The sequence below is a fragment of the Acyrthosiphon pisum genome, chromosome A1, assembly GCF_005508785.2.
Source record: "Acyrthosiphon pisum isolate AL4f chromosome A1, pea_aphid_22Mar2018_4r6ur, whole genome shotgun sequence".
Taxonomy (NCBI): domain Eukaryota; kingdom Metazoa; phylum Arthropoda; class Insecta; order Hemiptera; family Aphididae; genus Acyrthosiphon; species Acyrthosiphon pisum.
In genome coordinates this window covers 164,191,060-164,206,910 of record NC_042494.1, presented here as the reverse complement: position 1 = coordinate 164,206,910, position 15,851 = coordinate 164,191,060, and the positions used below count along the sequence as shown (strand labels likewise).

The 15,851-nt window shown below is 26.8% G+C and overlaps 2 long non-coding RNA genes across 2 annotated transcripts; both read left to right on the top strand.

Annotated features, from left to right (window-relative positions):
* Positions 1-1,515: 1,515 nt before the first annotated feature.
* Positions 1,516-6,797, top strand: LOC115033913. The gene is made up of 3 exons (XR_003839264.1): positions 1,516-1,612; positions 5,060-5,077; positions 5,828-6,797. It is a non-coding gene; the product is annotated as an uncharacterized LOC115033913 (long non-coding RNA).
* Positions 6,798-8,029: 1,232 nt separating this feature from the next.
* LOC115033912 lies at positions 8,030-13,219 on the top strand. The gene is made up of 3 exons (XR_003839263.1): positions 8,030-8,615; positions 10,607-10,633; positions 12,998-13,219. It is a non-coding gene; the product is annotated as an uncharacterized LOC115033912 (long non-coding RNA).
* The last annotated feature ends 2,632 nt before the right edge of the window (positions 13,220-15,851 follow it).

Sequence of the window (15,851 nt, the reverse complement as noted above, 5' to 3'; positions counted from 1 at the left end):
AATACTGATAAGTGTTACTCAATGTGTTTTTACAGATCCCGTGAGCATATAATCTATACGTACTCTATATTTATGACGTCCAACTTAAATCAGTCTCTTAAATTACAGACTTGGGAGTAACTTTAACCACTAATTTAAATTTCCGTGGTCATATTGAGTGTGTTGTGAAAAATCGTTGAATGTTCTAGGATTTATTAAGTGCCATTCATCTGAATTTAAAGACCTTAGATCATTCAAAATCCTGTATTGTGCGTTAGTCAGATCTATTCTCGAACATGGAGCTACTATCTGGAAGCCATATACCAAAACTGATATCAATTGCATTGAACGCATTCAAAATAGGTTTTTTAAAACTCGTAGCCTTTAAATTTAATTTGACCATTGATAATCATTATTATACACAAATCAGATCTTTTCTTAACATTCCAGCCTTATCCTCCAGACGTGAAATAGCAGATATATCTTTTATTTATAAGTTAATTAATGCTATCACCGATAATCCTGATCTTTTAAATTGCATCCCATTTACTATTCTAGCCTATAATAACCGTTCCACATCATTGTTTTACATTCAAGTATAAAGCACAAGCTGTTTAAAAAAAATCCCCTATTCCTAGGGCTATTGCTTTATGTAATAAACTTTCGACGAGAGTTGACTTTTTCTTCTCTCCCTTAAGGGAGATATTAAATGCTCACATGAACAATATGAATACGCAATGCTGGGTTTGCCTATCAATGTTAATACTATTTTTCCTTTTTAGATTTTTGTAAACATTATATACCTATAAGATATTTATTCTATGTAATGTTGTATTTTTTTTGTATTTGTACACAAACTATACTATCTGTACTATTAGGCTTCGGCCCGTTTTATTCTACTGAATAAACTATTATTATTGTTATTAAATATTCTAGTTACTAAAGTTTTCAAAAAGTCGTTGTTTTTTTTGTATTTTAATTTTCACAACAGCAATCTCTTTTACAGTAGGTATCACCGAAAATATATGTGATGGTATTATGAGTAGTGTAGTATGGGTAAAATTAGTAATCACTATTAGTGTTACCACTTTTGCTCAAAAAGTATTGTAATTTTAATAGTTAAACTAATATATTCATTTTCTTGATATTTTTAATTTACTTTGAAACTACTATTGTCGAGCTATTTATGGCTCATTAATTTTAAATATCCGTTTGTTTTGTAATTTTAAACTTTGGTCAGGCCTATTCTAAGTTGTTATAATTTAATCTATAAGTTTAGAAAATGCATTTGCTCAAATTTTGAAATTATCTTTGGTTAATTTGTTTTTTTTTATTATTTGTGGACAATTGAAATATGTAGCTCTCGAATTTGGAAATTCATATTTGTCATAAATCATTTTTTGATCCCAGTTACTGTCAAAGTATCCATTCCAATATATGAATAAAATGTGTATAGTTCAATACAAAGTTATAAGTTATGAAAATTATACAATTATACATGCGTATTCATGATAATTTGTAATAATAGATAATAATCAACCATAAGAAAAGTTATAATATGTCATAACTTATATTAGTAACGATAACATTATAAGAATTTTTTTTCTAGTGAAGATACCAATTATTGAACATAGTACGTATATTTTTTGTAATTTAACTGAATAAGTAGTTTAATAATTTTATTTTCAAATTTGTATTAACGAAATTCATGTGCTTGGAACCAAAAGGTGATAACTATTTTTTTATTAAAATCTACTTTTATAAAATATTATATTAAAACAGTACACACGTAGGTAACACGCGTGTAATAAAATAGTCCTGCTAAATGCTACCAAGAAGCCAACATGGAAACATATATAAAAAATCTGGCAGAACCACTCGATTACGTAAACATGGGGTTAAGTGAGTGCTATACACAAGCATGTCAAAACATCGTGTCAATGGTTCGGTATTCACTTGCCTCAACGTGAACGACAAAACCAACCAACGTTGTCAGTAAACACATAACGATTTACAGATTACTGACTCTTGATTTATGTCAAACTCGGCGGATTTGTTTAAATCACAGGAGATTACGAGAATATTATATTATACATTATTGCTTATTGGCATAGCCAGCAGTCAAGTTTGAATCACGAAGGAGAGACTATAATATCAGTCCACAGTCATAACTACATTTTTAAGGAACATAATTATTCAATTTACTATACTTAGGTATAGTAACCTACATTATAGATCAATAATAATAATAATCAATATTGTTTCAACTCGTACTCCACTACCCCTGTGATCTTCAAAATACCACCCTTAAGAACAGTGAACTCAGGTAATAGTGTACTTTATAATATTATTACTATCTCAATCATGTGAATAACCTTGTAATGGACGTCACTATATCATGTTTGATTGTGTTAGTATATGGACGGGGGTCATAAGTTTCTAGGATCTGTAATATGTAACTTAGAAAACTTTATTAATATCGATTCAACAATCAACAACCGGCTTCACAAGACCGGTTCGTGTAGTGGGAATAGTTTTTATACTACTTTTATTATGTTGTTATGTTTGCGCTTATTAAGACATAATCGCGGAGTGCAGCGGACAACATAACAACATACAGCGAGTGCGATCTAATTAAGACTGTTTATTATAATATGAAACGGCTATCGCAGTATCACGCTATCGTCGATACCGATTACATAATAGTATAAATATTAATTAGGTAACATACATAACAATTGTGTTAGTATATGGACGGGGGTCATAAGTTTCTAGGATCTGTAATAATATGTAATTTAGAAAACTTTATTTATATCGATTCAACAATAAACAACCGGCTTCACAAGACCAGTTCGTGTAGTGGGAATAGCTTACCAACAGCTCATTAGCCCTGTATCGAATTAAGTCTAAATATTGACAGCCACTTTGTTTGAATAAACAAGGAAGGCAACGCGCATGGTTTAAACCAGAGCTTGAAAGTGGTTACCGGTTAACATTTCTATTTTCTACCTACCTAATACCTATAACATAAAAAATCATTGGTTGGTATTGACGGTATACTCAATAGTCCTAGATAGATCTCTCTCATCGTATATTTTACTGGGAAATCTAAAAATAGCTTGACACGACGTATTGACAACTGTAAATCGTTGTCTATCTCTGATAAGGTACGGGCACAAAAGTAGAGTACAATTTTTTTTTTCAAATCAGTATTCAATCGGTAACCGGTGACCGGCATTTTTTGGAATTGGTTATCACTTAATCATTAACCTGTAATTTTGAATATAGTACCGGTAATTAGTTACCACTAAAAACAGGCCCGGTAAAAAACCGGTAACCGGTATCCAACATTTTTTCGATTAATTTGGTAACGGTTTCAAGCCCAAATGAAAAAAAATATTAACCATAGGTATCTATGTAAAACAAATGTTTACTAATGACTAATGACCTAGTAGCTGAAGTATTTTATGTCTAATAAAAAAAAATAGAGATTTGACAGTCATTAAAACCATGTTATAGGAAAGGAGATAATACAGTTATACAAGTTGTAAATTGCTCTCCTATACGGTTAAAAATGTAAGGTATCATGTATAAGGATTGGAATAGGTACAATCGAAATAAAATGAAAAAAATATTAACCATAGGTATCTATGTAAAACAAATGTTTACTAATGACTAATGACCTAGTAGCTGAAGTATTTTATGTCCAATAAAAAAAAAAAATAGAGAATTGACAGTCATTAAAACAGGGATCGAAACCGGTTTAACCGGTTTTCCAAAAAACCGGTTAAAACCGCGGTTTTCTCATTTCTTAACACCGGAACTGGAACCGGAACCAAAAGCTTTGAAACACCGGTTAAAAAACCGTAACCGAAACCTAAGACCTTAAAAAACCGTTTTCAAAACCCAACCCGAAACCAAAAAATTGAAAAACCGCTCTTGTACTGTTCTTGAAAAACGGATTAAAATTTAAAACTAATGTCGGTTTCTTTGAATTCCATAAAGTTAATTATATTATTTGTAATTCTACTATTTTTATACGAAGAAATTATTATGTTTGGATTTATTGATAAAAATCCCGATGCAGTTACTGAGTATTACGAAATATTAATATAATATATATTATTACTAAACTTATGATTGAAAATTGAAAATACGAATAATATAGTGTGATGTTATTATAATATACAATTAAATATTAATGTTATCGAATAATGATCTCAACCATAATATGGCAACATAATATTATGTCGAATGCAAAAGTAGGCATGAGGCACCTAAATTAGGTACAAAATATTCAAGTTAATAACACGAAATTAGTTCTGCTGAACGTTTATTTGTTATATCGTATATTGTACACTAATTATACAAAGTAGCCATATTTCAGGGCTTTAGACTCGGCCCTTATAATAGTTAATAGATAATAAAAATCGAATCTACAGTAATTAGACGGGAAAATAAAATGGAAATTTTTAAAAACCGTTCCGAAAAACAAAACCGAAAATTTTCTAAAACCGTTCTTTAAACCGATAAAATATTTGAAAAACCTATTTTAAAACCGAAACCAAAACCAAAAAATTTAAAAAACCAGTCTTAAAACCTAAACCAAAACCAGAAAATTTAGTAAACCGTTCTCAAGAACTAAAACAGTAACCGTTAAAATTTGAAACGGTTTCGATCCCTGCATTAAAACCATGTTATATGAAAGGAGATAATACAGTTATACAAGTTTTAAATTGCTATCCAAAAATTTGATATTTTTAGAAAGCATATCTTTTGGTTCCAATCTCACGAAAAGAATACTTAGTTACATATGTCCATATCAATATTATTATCTTATAAATAATTTAAATATATATTATGTAGATATTATATTTGTTTACATAGTTTATTATTATGATTAATGGTTTTATATTATTATTATTAATATTATTATTATTATTATTATTATTATTATTGATTGTTAACTTTATAATAAGTCTTTTCTTTAATAAGTACTTTTTTCTTCTTGGACCTTTGATTTAACATTTTTAGACAAATTATATGATAATTATAAAAACATTTTTTGTTGATTATCCAGAAACTATTGGAGGATTAAGTATGAAACTTTTGTTATGTTTTTTTTTTCACTAATCTTTAAAAGTCATTTTTGTTTTATAGTTTCTTACTATATATTTTACAATATCAATAGTTTTTTTATTTTCTCAAAATTTTATTTTAACAAATTGGTAATGATAGAAAATAAACTTTACAAATCTAGAACACTCGTTAGACGTTTCAAAAGCTATATATTATGGTTGAATGTGAGAGTGGGAACATCCCAAATGTATTATAGTAACTGATTAGCTACATAGTGTATAAATTATATTTTACTTATTTGGGTTATCATTGAAATTTCGTTAACGTTTTTAGTATGTTTTTTAGTATATTCTTACTTGTTCAACATTGATTTCTTAAAACGTTTTATTTTTTAAACATGCTTTGATTTTTCATAATTTTTGGCACAACGGATGGGACCTAAATATATTACAACCTTTTATTTTTATAAATATTGTAGAGTAATTATGATATCAATAGTTGTAAACTACACAGATAAAATAAAATATATTAGGTATATATTAAAATTAACTATCTAATATAGTAAGAAATTACAATACACATTAAGATCAATTAAAAATTTGTTTTTGTTTCAACCAACAACTATGACATTTGATAGTTGGTCTCCTACTAAGAAATTTGTTTTAAATTTATTGAGTACTTTTAAAATAAATCGCTAGATTTTCATCTTTAATTATAACATTTTATGAAAATTGTATTACTAATAACTACAATTCTTATTTAATTTCAGTTGCAGATAGTACGTAATTAGTTTTAATTTGTAAAAAAATGTATATTGGAGAGTAGAGTGGGAGTATTGACAATACGTTCAGAAATTTATACTAAAAATTTAAAGTTAGCTTCAACTCTTTTACAGCAGAACGTCACCTAATGACCTGCCAACTTTTAAATTCAGGACTTGAAACCTGTTGCCAGTTCTTACCGATTTCCCAGTTTTTTTGGAACCTAAAAACGGTTACTGTTATTCTAATTTTATTCCCAGGTATCTGGTTTCGGTTACCTTAACGATTTTTAAGTTACCATAAAACGTTATAATAATACAATATGTTTTGACAGGTTAAGAACCAATTACTGATTTTTAATTATTATTATTATTATTATACCGAGTACCAACTACTGTTACTTATGAGTTATGAACTATTCAACTATACTATGTTTAAATAATCTTAGCTACCTAAATAATGATGAGTTTGTAGCTAGGTACTATAATTATTGATATTTCACTTCTTAAAACTATTTTTAAATCATAATACACGCATAAGTATAATAAAATTGTTTTTAGAAAACCGATATTGAATTAGTTACCGGTACCTAACCAACATTTTTTTGAAGTGGTTATAGCTTAATCGGTAACGTTTATAATGAATAAAAGACTGGTCATAATATTACTACTAACAACATGACTGGATGAAAACTGACAATTTCTGAAATGGTTTTAATCCCAAACGTTTATTATATTTCTAATATTTTACATTAAGTCCATATGAAACAATATAACATTAATTTTTTTCTTTTATTATTTGAAATAAACAATCTATAACTTAGGGACACAATAGGTTTATGTGGTTAGAATACTCGCGTATACATATAAATTAACAGGCTAAACTTGATATGAGAATTCATCCACTAATGACACTCACTATTATTATATTGATAACTAATTATTATAATTTTTATTTATTGTAGTTGAATTTGCGAAGGGTACGTATATTTTCAATTTAATTGTATTTATAAACATTTAGTTTAATTTTTCACCATCTAAATTGTATTGATAATTAAAATTAAATGTTTTTAACGTTTAATAATCTTTAGATCATACTAACGACTAACCGATATAAACTATAGAATTAAATTAAAAGTAAATATTAATCAACTATTCAATATTTTAATTTGTGAAAAAAATACAACGTGCAAGCAATAATGTTTATATTATAAAACAATGAATAATAAATAAATAAATAGCTCCATATACTTAATACATAATATAATATACATTCGTACAAGACTGGGCATTAACGATTTAAAAAGTTAATTGTATATCAACTTTTTAACTTAACTAGTTACTTTTGGCGTTTCATTTACTTAACCATTAACTTAATTAATTCATTTTTCATTTTAAGAAGCAAGTAAAGTTAATTTATTTTGTTTTTAATTTAATTATATTTCACTAATTTAGTTTTCATGTTAAAAAAATATTTACTGTGAATTATTTAAAGTTAAACATTTACATCATTCAAATCTAACTTATATGGAAATACCGTATCAAGTATAAACACTGTATAGTCTATAATTTAGTTTTGAGCTGGAAACAATTTAAGAACGCTTTTAGCGTTGTATAAACAAATGAACTTTTTTTTAACATAATAAAAAGTTAACAAAATCTTTTTATTAACTTTTAACTTAACTGAGTTGACCTATAGTTAAATTTACTTTTTGTTATTGGGGCATATATTAACTAAACTTAATTGTGTTAAAAAAAACATAAATTTACCCAGCCTTGTGTATATCATATATTATATACCTATTATTAATGTATCGTAACACTATAATTACTCCCTCTTTGACATAATTAATAATCTAATACTTAATGATGTGACCATTTTTTTTTTTTTTATTTTTTTTTTATGAAAGTGGATGGTGTACACATCATTTGGGAAATTATAATATTTTGGAATACTTGAATAATTAATATTTGACTAATAATATTGTATAAATATTTTATTCCCATAAAATAATGAAATATTGCACAAAAATCTTGTCTTTATATTTTTATAATGTTTCCATGAAAATGTTTTTAAAAAAAATATGAATGAAATGTTTTGTTAATGTTATTTACAAAATATTTTTCAAAAGTAAACTTCTTGGCCAAAAAATATAAATAAAATATTTCCTTATTATTAACGCAACTTTTTCTAATATTTTGACAACTATATTGTTTTCCTGAAAATATTTATACCATAGTTGGGAAATATTAAAATTCTGTGTGGGATAGAGTACAATATTCTTTATGGATCGGAACGATTGGGATAAGTCCAATATTCGTTGCAGAATATTATACTTTTTCAATATCATAATCTAAATAATAAAAGCCACCTTTGTGTATGTATAAGCGATCCACAACTAAGTCAAACGCACATGGTTCTGAAATGGTACTTTGGTACTTTTAACTAAAGTTTGTTTCTCTACTTTTAACTTTGAGTTACGACATTTCGAAATTTTTCAATAACTGTAACTTAAATAATTTTGGTTTAAATACCGTATTATTGAAGTATCTATTCTAAAAAAAAATGGTGAAGTTGGATTTCCTTATAATAAGATTTGATCGTACATCGTTATTAGGTTTCGAATAAATAAGGGGATTCAATTAAAATGTTTATCCTGATGAATAATCTAAAGAGTTATTGACTTAGGTATATGATGTATAGAATGAAGGTTAACCAAAAACAATTGAAAACTGTCTTAGTGTAGTTTTATTTTTACAGGGTTAGCAAAAAATTACAAACATGCATTGATGAAAAGTATGTATAATAACTAATAAGACGTGTGTGTTAAAAATTAAAATTAATTTTACGGGAGTTCAGGGTAAGTTGACATGTTGGGTAAGATGGCAAATTGATCATATCAAAGTAACGATTTTAATGATAATCTGCAGAATTTCTTAAACAGTAGGTATTTAAAGAATTGTATATGATAACTAATTAAAAATATATAATTTGAGTAAGTGGAGTTGGCCCATGGTTAAAATATACAAGGTTATTGCATTTATATCCTTTCTAGATCAAATATTTAATGATAAAAACAAAAATGGCAGCCTAAAGGGAACCAATTATAATCAAGTAGGTAGGTTGTAAGTACATGCACGGGAATTTTGAATTTGTTAGTTTTTGTCAGCTTGTTTTTGATGATAAGAAAAATTTATATTCGTGATATCCCTTTACGCAGCCACTTTGTTTCTGATGATAACAATCCAAGTCAATATGCAATAACCTGTATATTCAACCATGAGTATACATGGGCCCCCTTTCCCCCCGGCTCAAGTTAGGAACTGAATAATGCAGCCACCCAGTAAATTCTTTGCTGACATCGGCCGCAGTGTTAATTCCTAAATGTTGACCCATAGCAACGTAAAAAAAAAAACAATACATTGGGTGAGATTAACCTCATATAGTTTTTCCTGTTCAAGTAAATGGCGTAACAAGAACAGGTTATCCCTGCGCAGTGGATACATATTAATTCAAACTCCGGATTGTCGTGCGTTGGGTAGTATAATACATTTTTCTAGTTTTTGGTTTTAGATTCTGAGTGGAACGATGAATGTATTGATTTTACAATGATGTGTGTTTTTTTTTTAATTTTTTTTTTTTAATTGTTGTGTCTGTCATCGCCTTTTAAGACAGTAAAAATGCTTAGATTTTCTTCAACATTATTTTTTCTGATAGGAAAGTGAATTTAGTTAGTACTTTAGGGGGTCAAAAGTAAAATTTTCCCAGTAGTTTTCAAAAGCGCTGTGAAAAACAAATGAAAAATTAAGGAAAAACGGGAATTTTAACGGAAAATCTGTTTTCGAGAAAATTGATTTTGTTTTTGGTACAGCTCTAAAACAAATGACCGTAGGTATATAAAAATTTGACTGAAAGTTTATTTTAGCATTTTCTATACACCATAACATTTTTCAAATATTTTGATTTATTTTGAGCTCTTTACGGACATTTTCAGTTTCCATTTTTTTTAGTTTTTTTTCTTTAAATATCAATAAAATTGTATTTTTTGGTTAAAAATGCTTATAAATGTAATAAAAGGTTCGTATTATATTGTTTCAAAGGCAAATGAAAAAATTAAAAACCAATGGTCACAATTTTTTTTATAAACATCTAAAGTTCAAATATTGAAAAAATACGTAAGAATGACGAAAAATTGCAAATTATTTTGAGTTAGAAATTCATGATAAATTTTCTTTTTAAATCTAAGATTTGAAAATATAATACAAGATTCTCCATAACTTTGTCTACCTTTTTTTAAAATAAAATGTCTACTAGCAAGTCAAATTTTTATGAGCGTTTGAAATTCATATTTTTACAACATTTGATATTCAATCGACTTCTCATGTAACGATTTTCTTATTTTGTTGTAATTAAAAAACGAATAACTGTAGATACTTGAAAATTTAACTGAATGTTCATATAAGCATTTTCTGCATACGATAAAATTTTGAAAATTATTTGACTCTTTTGAGCTGTTTACGGACATTGTCAGTTATAAATTTTTTTTATTTTTTTTTTATTTATAAATATCAATAAAGTTTTACCTGTTGGAACAAAAAGTGTAAAAAATTAATACAAGGCTCCTTATATGTTGTTACAACAGCAGTTAAAAAATATTAAAAATACATAGGCTCAATTTTTTTTTATAAGCATTTAAAGATCGAATTTTGACAAAATTTATGAAATTTAAAAATGTATAATTATTTTGTAGTTAAAAATTTATAAAATGTTCAACTTTTATATCTAAGGCTTGAAAATGTAAAACAAGATTTCATGTAAGTAGTTAATTCTGTTACCAAAAAACCTAAAAATACATAAGCACAGTTTAATTTTATAGTCATTTTAATTTCAAATTTAGACGAAATTACATATTAAAAAACTTAGAATAACTATTTTAATTATTTTGTTATGATTGTATAATATTACTAGCTGATTCAGTGCACTTCGTTGCCCGTTAAAATGTACCAACTCTATTTGACTCAAACTTTTTTCAATTCGTTATTTAATATTCGGTGTATGGTGTTCAAAATGTATCTTAACTTTTCCGTTTCCTGGAATAAAAATTCTTATTTTAAGCGAGTTATGAGTACTTTAAAACGCAAAAACAATTTACAATTTTAAAATACTCATAGCTCGCTTAAAAATTAAAATATAATAAAAAGCCCATGAGGTTGTCTAGATAATAATCTTACCTTTAGATTTCATAAGAGGTTAATTCACTCTCATTCTTTAGCTAACGGACCTACACGTGTTCTGCTTTGCATATAATTTGCTATATTATGCACTTGTAAGACGGAGACAACACATGCGGGTATCACGTCCTCTTAATACACAATCCTAACCTAACATAACTACTAATATTAGATGAATAAAAAAAAACCAAATTTAACAATTCCTAAATTAGTCTGTCTTCTTCCCAGAGGTTTTATCTACATACAAACATTAATTTAGACTCGTGGCAACGACTTAAAACGATTAAATATAATTCTGTGTTTAAATATTTTATATGACGTCACTCATGGCAACTATTTATAAACAAAAATTTCGATGTGAATTTTATGAAAATTTATAATAATTGATAACTCCTTTGTTTATTAAGTTAGATAATCGATAAATACCATAACCCTTCTCCGCAATGAGATCTTCAATTAAAAAACCTGCGGTAGATCGCGGACCCCTAGTTTGTACGTGAGTGTATGATTTAACTCTAAAGTACCAAAGTTATATCAAGTTTGTCGTATTCTAAATTTCTACCTATGGTGGATTAATATAATCAATAGCTGATATCGTGCACTTCGTTTCCTGGCAACCAATAATTATTATTATAATAGCTTCAAAAGCCATGGCAACTATTTATAAACAAAAATTTCCGTCGGAAATCTCAAAATTACTGTTTGAGCACCTCCCGGGGTTGGTCCTCTTCCTTTTTAAATTATCCTATCTTCTGCATATACAAAACATTCCATCGGAAATTTCAAAATAATATATAATTGGTTGCCATTACAATATGGACACACATTCCGTCGGAAATCTCCAAATAATATATATATATGGTTTCCATGGTAATATGGACACACACACCGACAGAAATCTCAAAATAATAGATATATGGTTGCCATGGTAATATGGACACACACACCGATGGAAATCTCCAAATAATAAATTATTGGTTGCCATGGTAATATGGAGACACACACAGACGGAAATCTCAAAATAATATATAATTGATTGCCATGGTAATATGGACACACACCCACACCCACATACATTCATTTTTATATATTATATAGACTGACAAAAATAATAATACAAATCAACAAAGGCCATGTCGCCAGGTGTTCACTTAAAAGGTCATAACTCCAGAACCACTTATCGCACAGCGTACAAACTTTACACAAACCATCTACGTATCAATCTTAATATGTCCTGAATTTTTTATCGAAATCGATTCGATGGTTCTTGAGTTATTAAATTTATTCAAAATGTACAATCATTTATATATATATAGATTCGTGGGTACTTGAAACTTCTAAAGTATAATATTATGTATCTATGATAGTATCACACTATCACGGTTTGTTTTTGATGTATAACACGTTATAAGTACCTAATGGATATGATTAATTTGGAATTTATTACAGGTACCTATTATATAGGTCATTTTTTTTTAATACCATAGATAAGTATATAATATGTCTAATACCTAGACTGACAAACCATCTCCGCTCAAAATCGTTTTTCTTATACAGTGATATTATATCATTGAATTCAAATTTAATACTATCCATTATACAGTGACCCACTTCTAACCTACTGTACAGCAGAGCGACATCCACTTATCCAACTTTTTTGAAATTAATTTTAAAACATTTTTCTGTCTTGGTAAAAAGTATTAGTAAGATTTATCAAAAATAAGATATTTAAAAAATTATTTTTCAGTTATTGATAGTAGAAAATTATATTATTAAATTATAAAAATAATTAAAAACACTTTTTTTTTTAATAAATAATACATGATTTGCGGTAAAATTTGCTATATATATATATATATATATATATGTATACAATCGAGATTGTTGTAGGGTAATCTAATAAACGCAATCAACAAGTCTAATACCAATTTTTGTTTGCTGTTATAGAACCGCTCAAGACGATTCATTCTTTCTGTGTACAAAAAATTGAAACTGTTGAGAAAAATATTTTTAGTAAAATAATTGAAGAATTGTCAAACGACGGTACACATTCAACGCACCATCAGAATAAACCGGAATCCTTAAAAAATTAAGAACCGGAACCTTTATTTTAATAAATAAAGTACCGGAACCGTAAAGCAGTTTTTAAATTAAATAGGTTATTTTAGGTTCAAAAATAAAGTTATTTTATTTATTAAATTTAATGGTATTAAGTTTTTGTCTATAAACTATAATATAATTAAGATTATAATATGAGTTTTCTAATATTTCTCATAAATACTATTAATTAAACCCGAATTCCGGAAAGGTATTTAAAATTATTAAACTTTTCGATACCTAAATTATCTTTAAACGGTACTGAAATTATTTTGAACCAATACCTTTATTCATTTATTATTTTTTTTTTAAACCTGAACCGAACCGGAACAGTTATTTTATTTTTGGAGAACCAGTACCGGAATTGATAGGCACCGATAAATCCAAAAGGTTCCAGCCCATGGTAAAAACTAATCTATGTATTTAATATAATTTATTGTAAAACGTAATACTTGTAAAAGCATCAGGTGTGCTGAAACATTTTATAATTATAATAAACAAAAAAAATATAAACAATAATAACGTTAAGATTTAAGAATATGTAATTAAATATTTTATAATATATCACTAATATTGCTATTATAGTATTACTATTTTTTTCAAATTATGTAATTTCTCCTTTACAAAATATGTGTATTGTTTACTGTTTAGTATGTTGTGTCTATGACAACCTGTGTTTTAGGCAACACGCTTTAAATTAATAAAGTTGTTATAAATTATAATATAATACCTTTTTATTTGAGAGTTGTTTAATAAGTATGATTCTAAACCTGTATTAAAATTATAAAACTAAATCATTTGTTTTATTGAAATTCTTTTTCATTGTTTTGTATGGGTATTAAATAATGAACAATATTCAGCACCAATACCAAATACCTAAAACGCTGATTAACCGTTTTAAGTATGTTCAAAAAGTTTGTACAACATACATAAAAATACATACCAATACAATTGGTACCACTGTACCAGTATTATTTTTTCCAGAATTTATGAGTCAGGAAGTAATAGGGAATAGATATTTATACCTCGGCAGTGCTCTAATTGGGAATTATTAAGAAGAGGCGCTCAATCCAACTATTTAAAAACTGCGTTCCAAGTGCAAAAAAGTTTTCCTTTTTATAATTAGCAATCAGAATAGTTTGTATCCAATATATTTTATAGTTTGCGTTTTTAATTGTTTAACTTTACTGTTAGTGATATATTATATTAAAAAATAGAGTGTGGCATAAATAATTACATCCATATATTTTGTTCGATGAAAATCTATAATATGATTTAATCCTTTAAATTTGTAGGGATCAAACAGAATCAGTTTTTTTACCTTTCGTTTTTATTTTAAGTTATATATATATATATATGTCGCATCCACATAGTGAAACCACTCATTTCATGAACTGGATACCCAGTTAGTGAAATTTGTCCAGATCGTGAATTTTGACAAAAATACATTATATGGACATCCATTTCATGAAATGGACATTACCTATTTTGTGTACTTTGTGTAATTGTTGTAAAACAAAATTGTTATGTTATGTAGCAATAAATAATTATATTATATCATAGTATAGTATAGTATAGTCAATTATAGTCAATAAATTATATCATATTGCATTATTTTATTTTTCATAAATAATTATAACTATACTTTTATATATTGTTTTATGAACAAAAATATACCAACTAGGTACGTCATATTACATTACAAATATTTTTATTTTATTTTTTACGATTGATTATGACATTGACTGTTACAAAGCATACTTTTCAATATCAATAAAGATAATAATAATTTATCCGTGATCTATATTATATGAGGCTATTAGAGAAAATTTCAAATTTAATTTTCGGTAATTTCCACGTCCGATATTCAAAAATTTCCGTTGTTCAAAAAATAACATTTAGTGAGTGTTTGTGTATAACACAGTTACTATTGTGCTTGCATTGCTATTGTCCAAAAATATTATAGAGTGACAATGGCCCGTGAATTTGTAAATTCAGTAATCAACGAAACTTAAAGACCTTTGGCCAGAATGTGTTATATAACACGTACATGGTCGCCCTAGACATAAGGCAAAAATTCCTTGCCAATCAAGTAGGTGTGCTTGTTTTAAAAATAATATGCAATGTATCAGTCGATGTCATAATCAATCGTCATGAAAAATAAATAATAAGGAAAAAATGTATAGGTAAAGTTTAAGCTAAGCCGTTTAAGGTATGTTTAAGTTAATCAGTTAATTATTTTGTTAATAAAACAATAGAGAAATATAGGTAGTTAAATATTATAATAATAGTCAAATTCATGATTTTTTTATAACACTTAATTTAGTTACACTGTTGTTTATAAAATATAATATAGGTACGTATGGTTTATGAAAAATAAAATAATAAAATAATGTAATATGATATTATTTATTGAATATAATTGACTATACTTTACTATACTATGATATAATATAATTATTTATTACTACATAACATAACAATTTTGTTTTACAACAATTACACAAAGTACACAAAATAGGTAATGTCCATATAATGTATTTTCGTCAAAATTCACGATCTGGACAAATTTCACTATCTGGATATCCAGTTCATGAAATGAGTGGTTTCAGTATGTGGATGCGACATATATATTACGTACGTACTCCTTTTAATCAACTTTTTCGAATAACCATAAATCAAGCAAAAATTGCGCAATATTTCA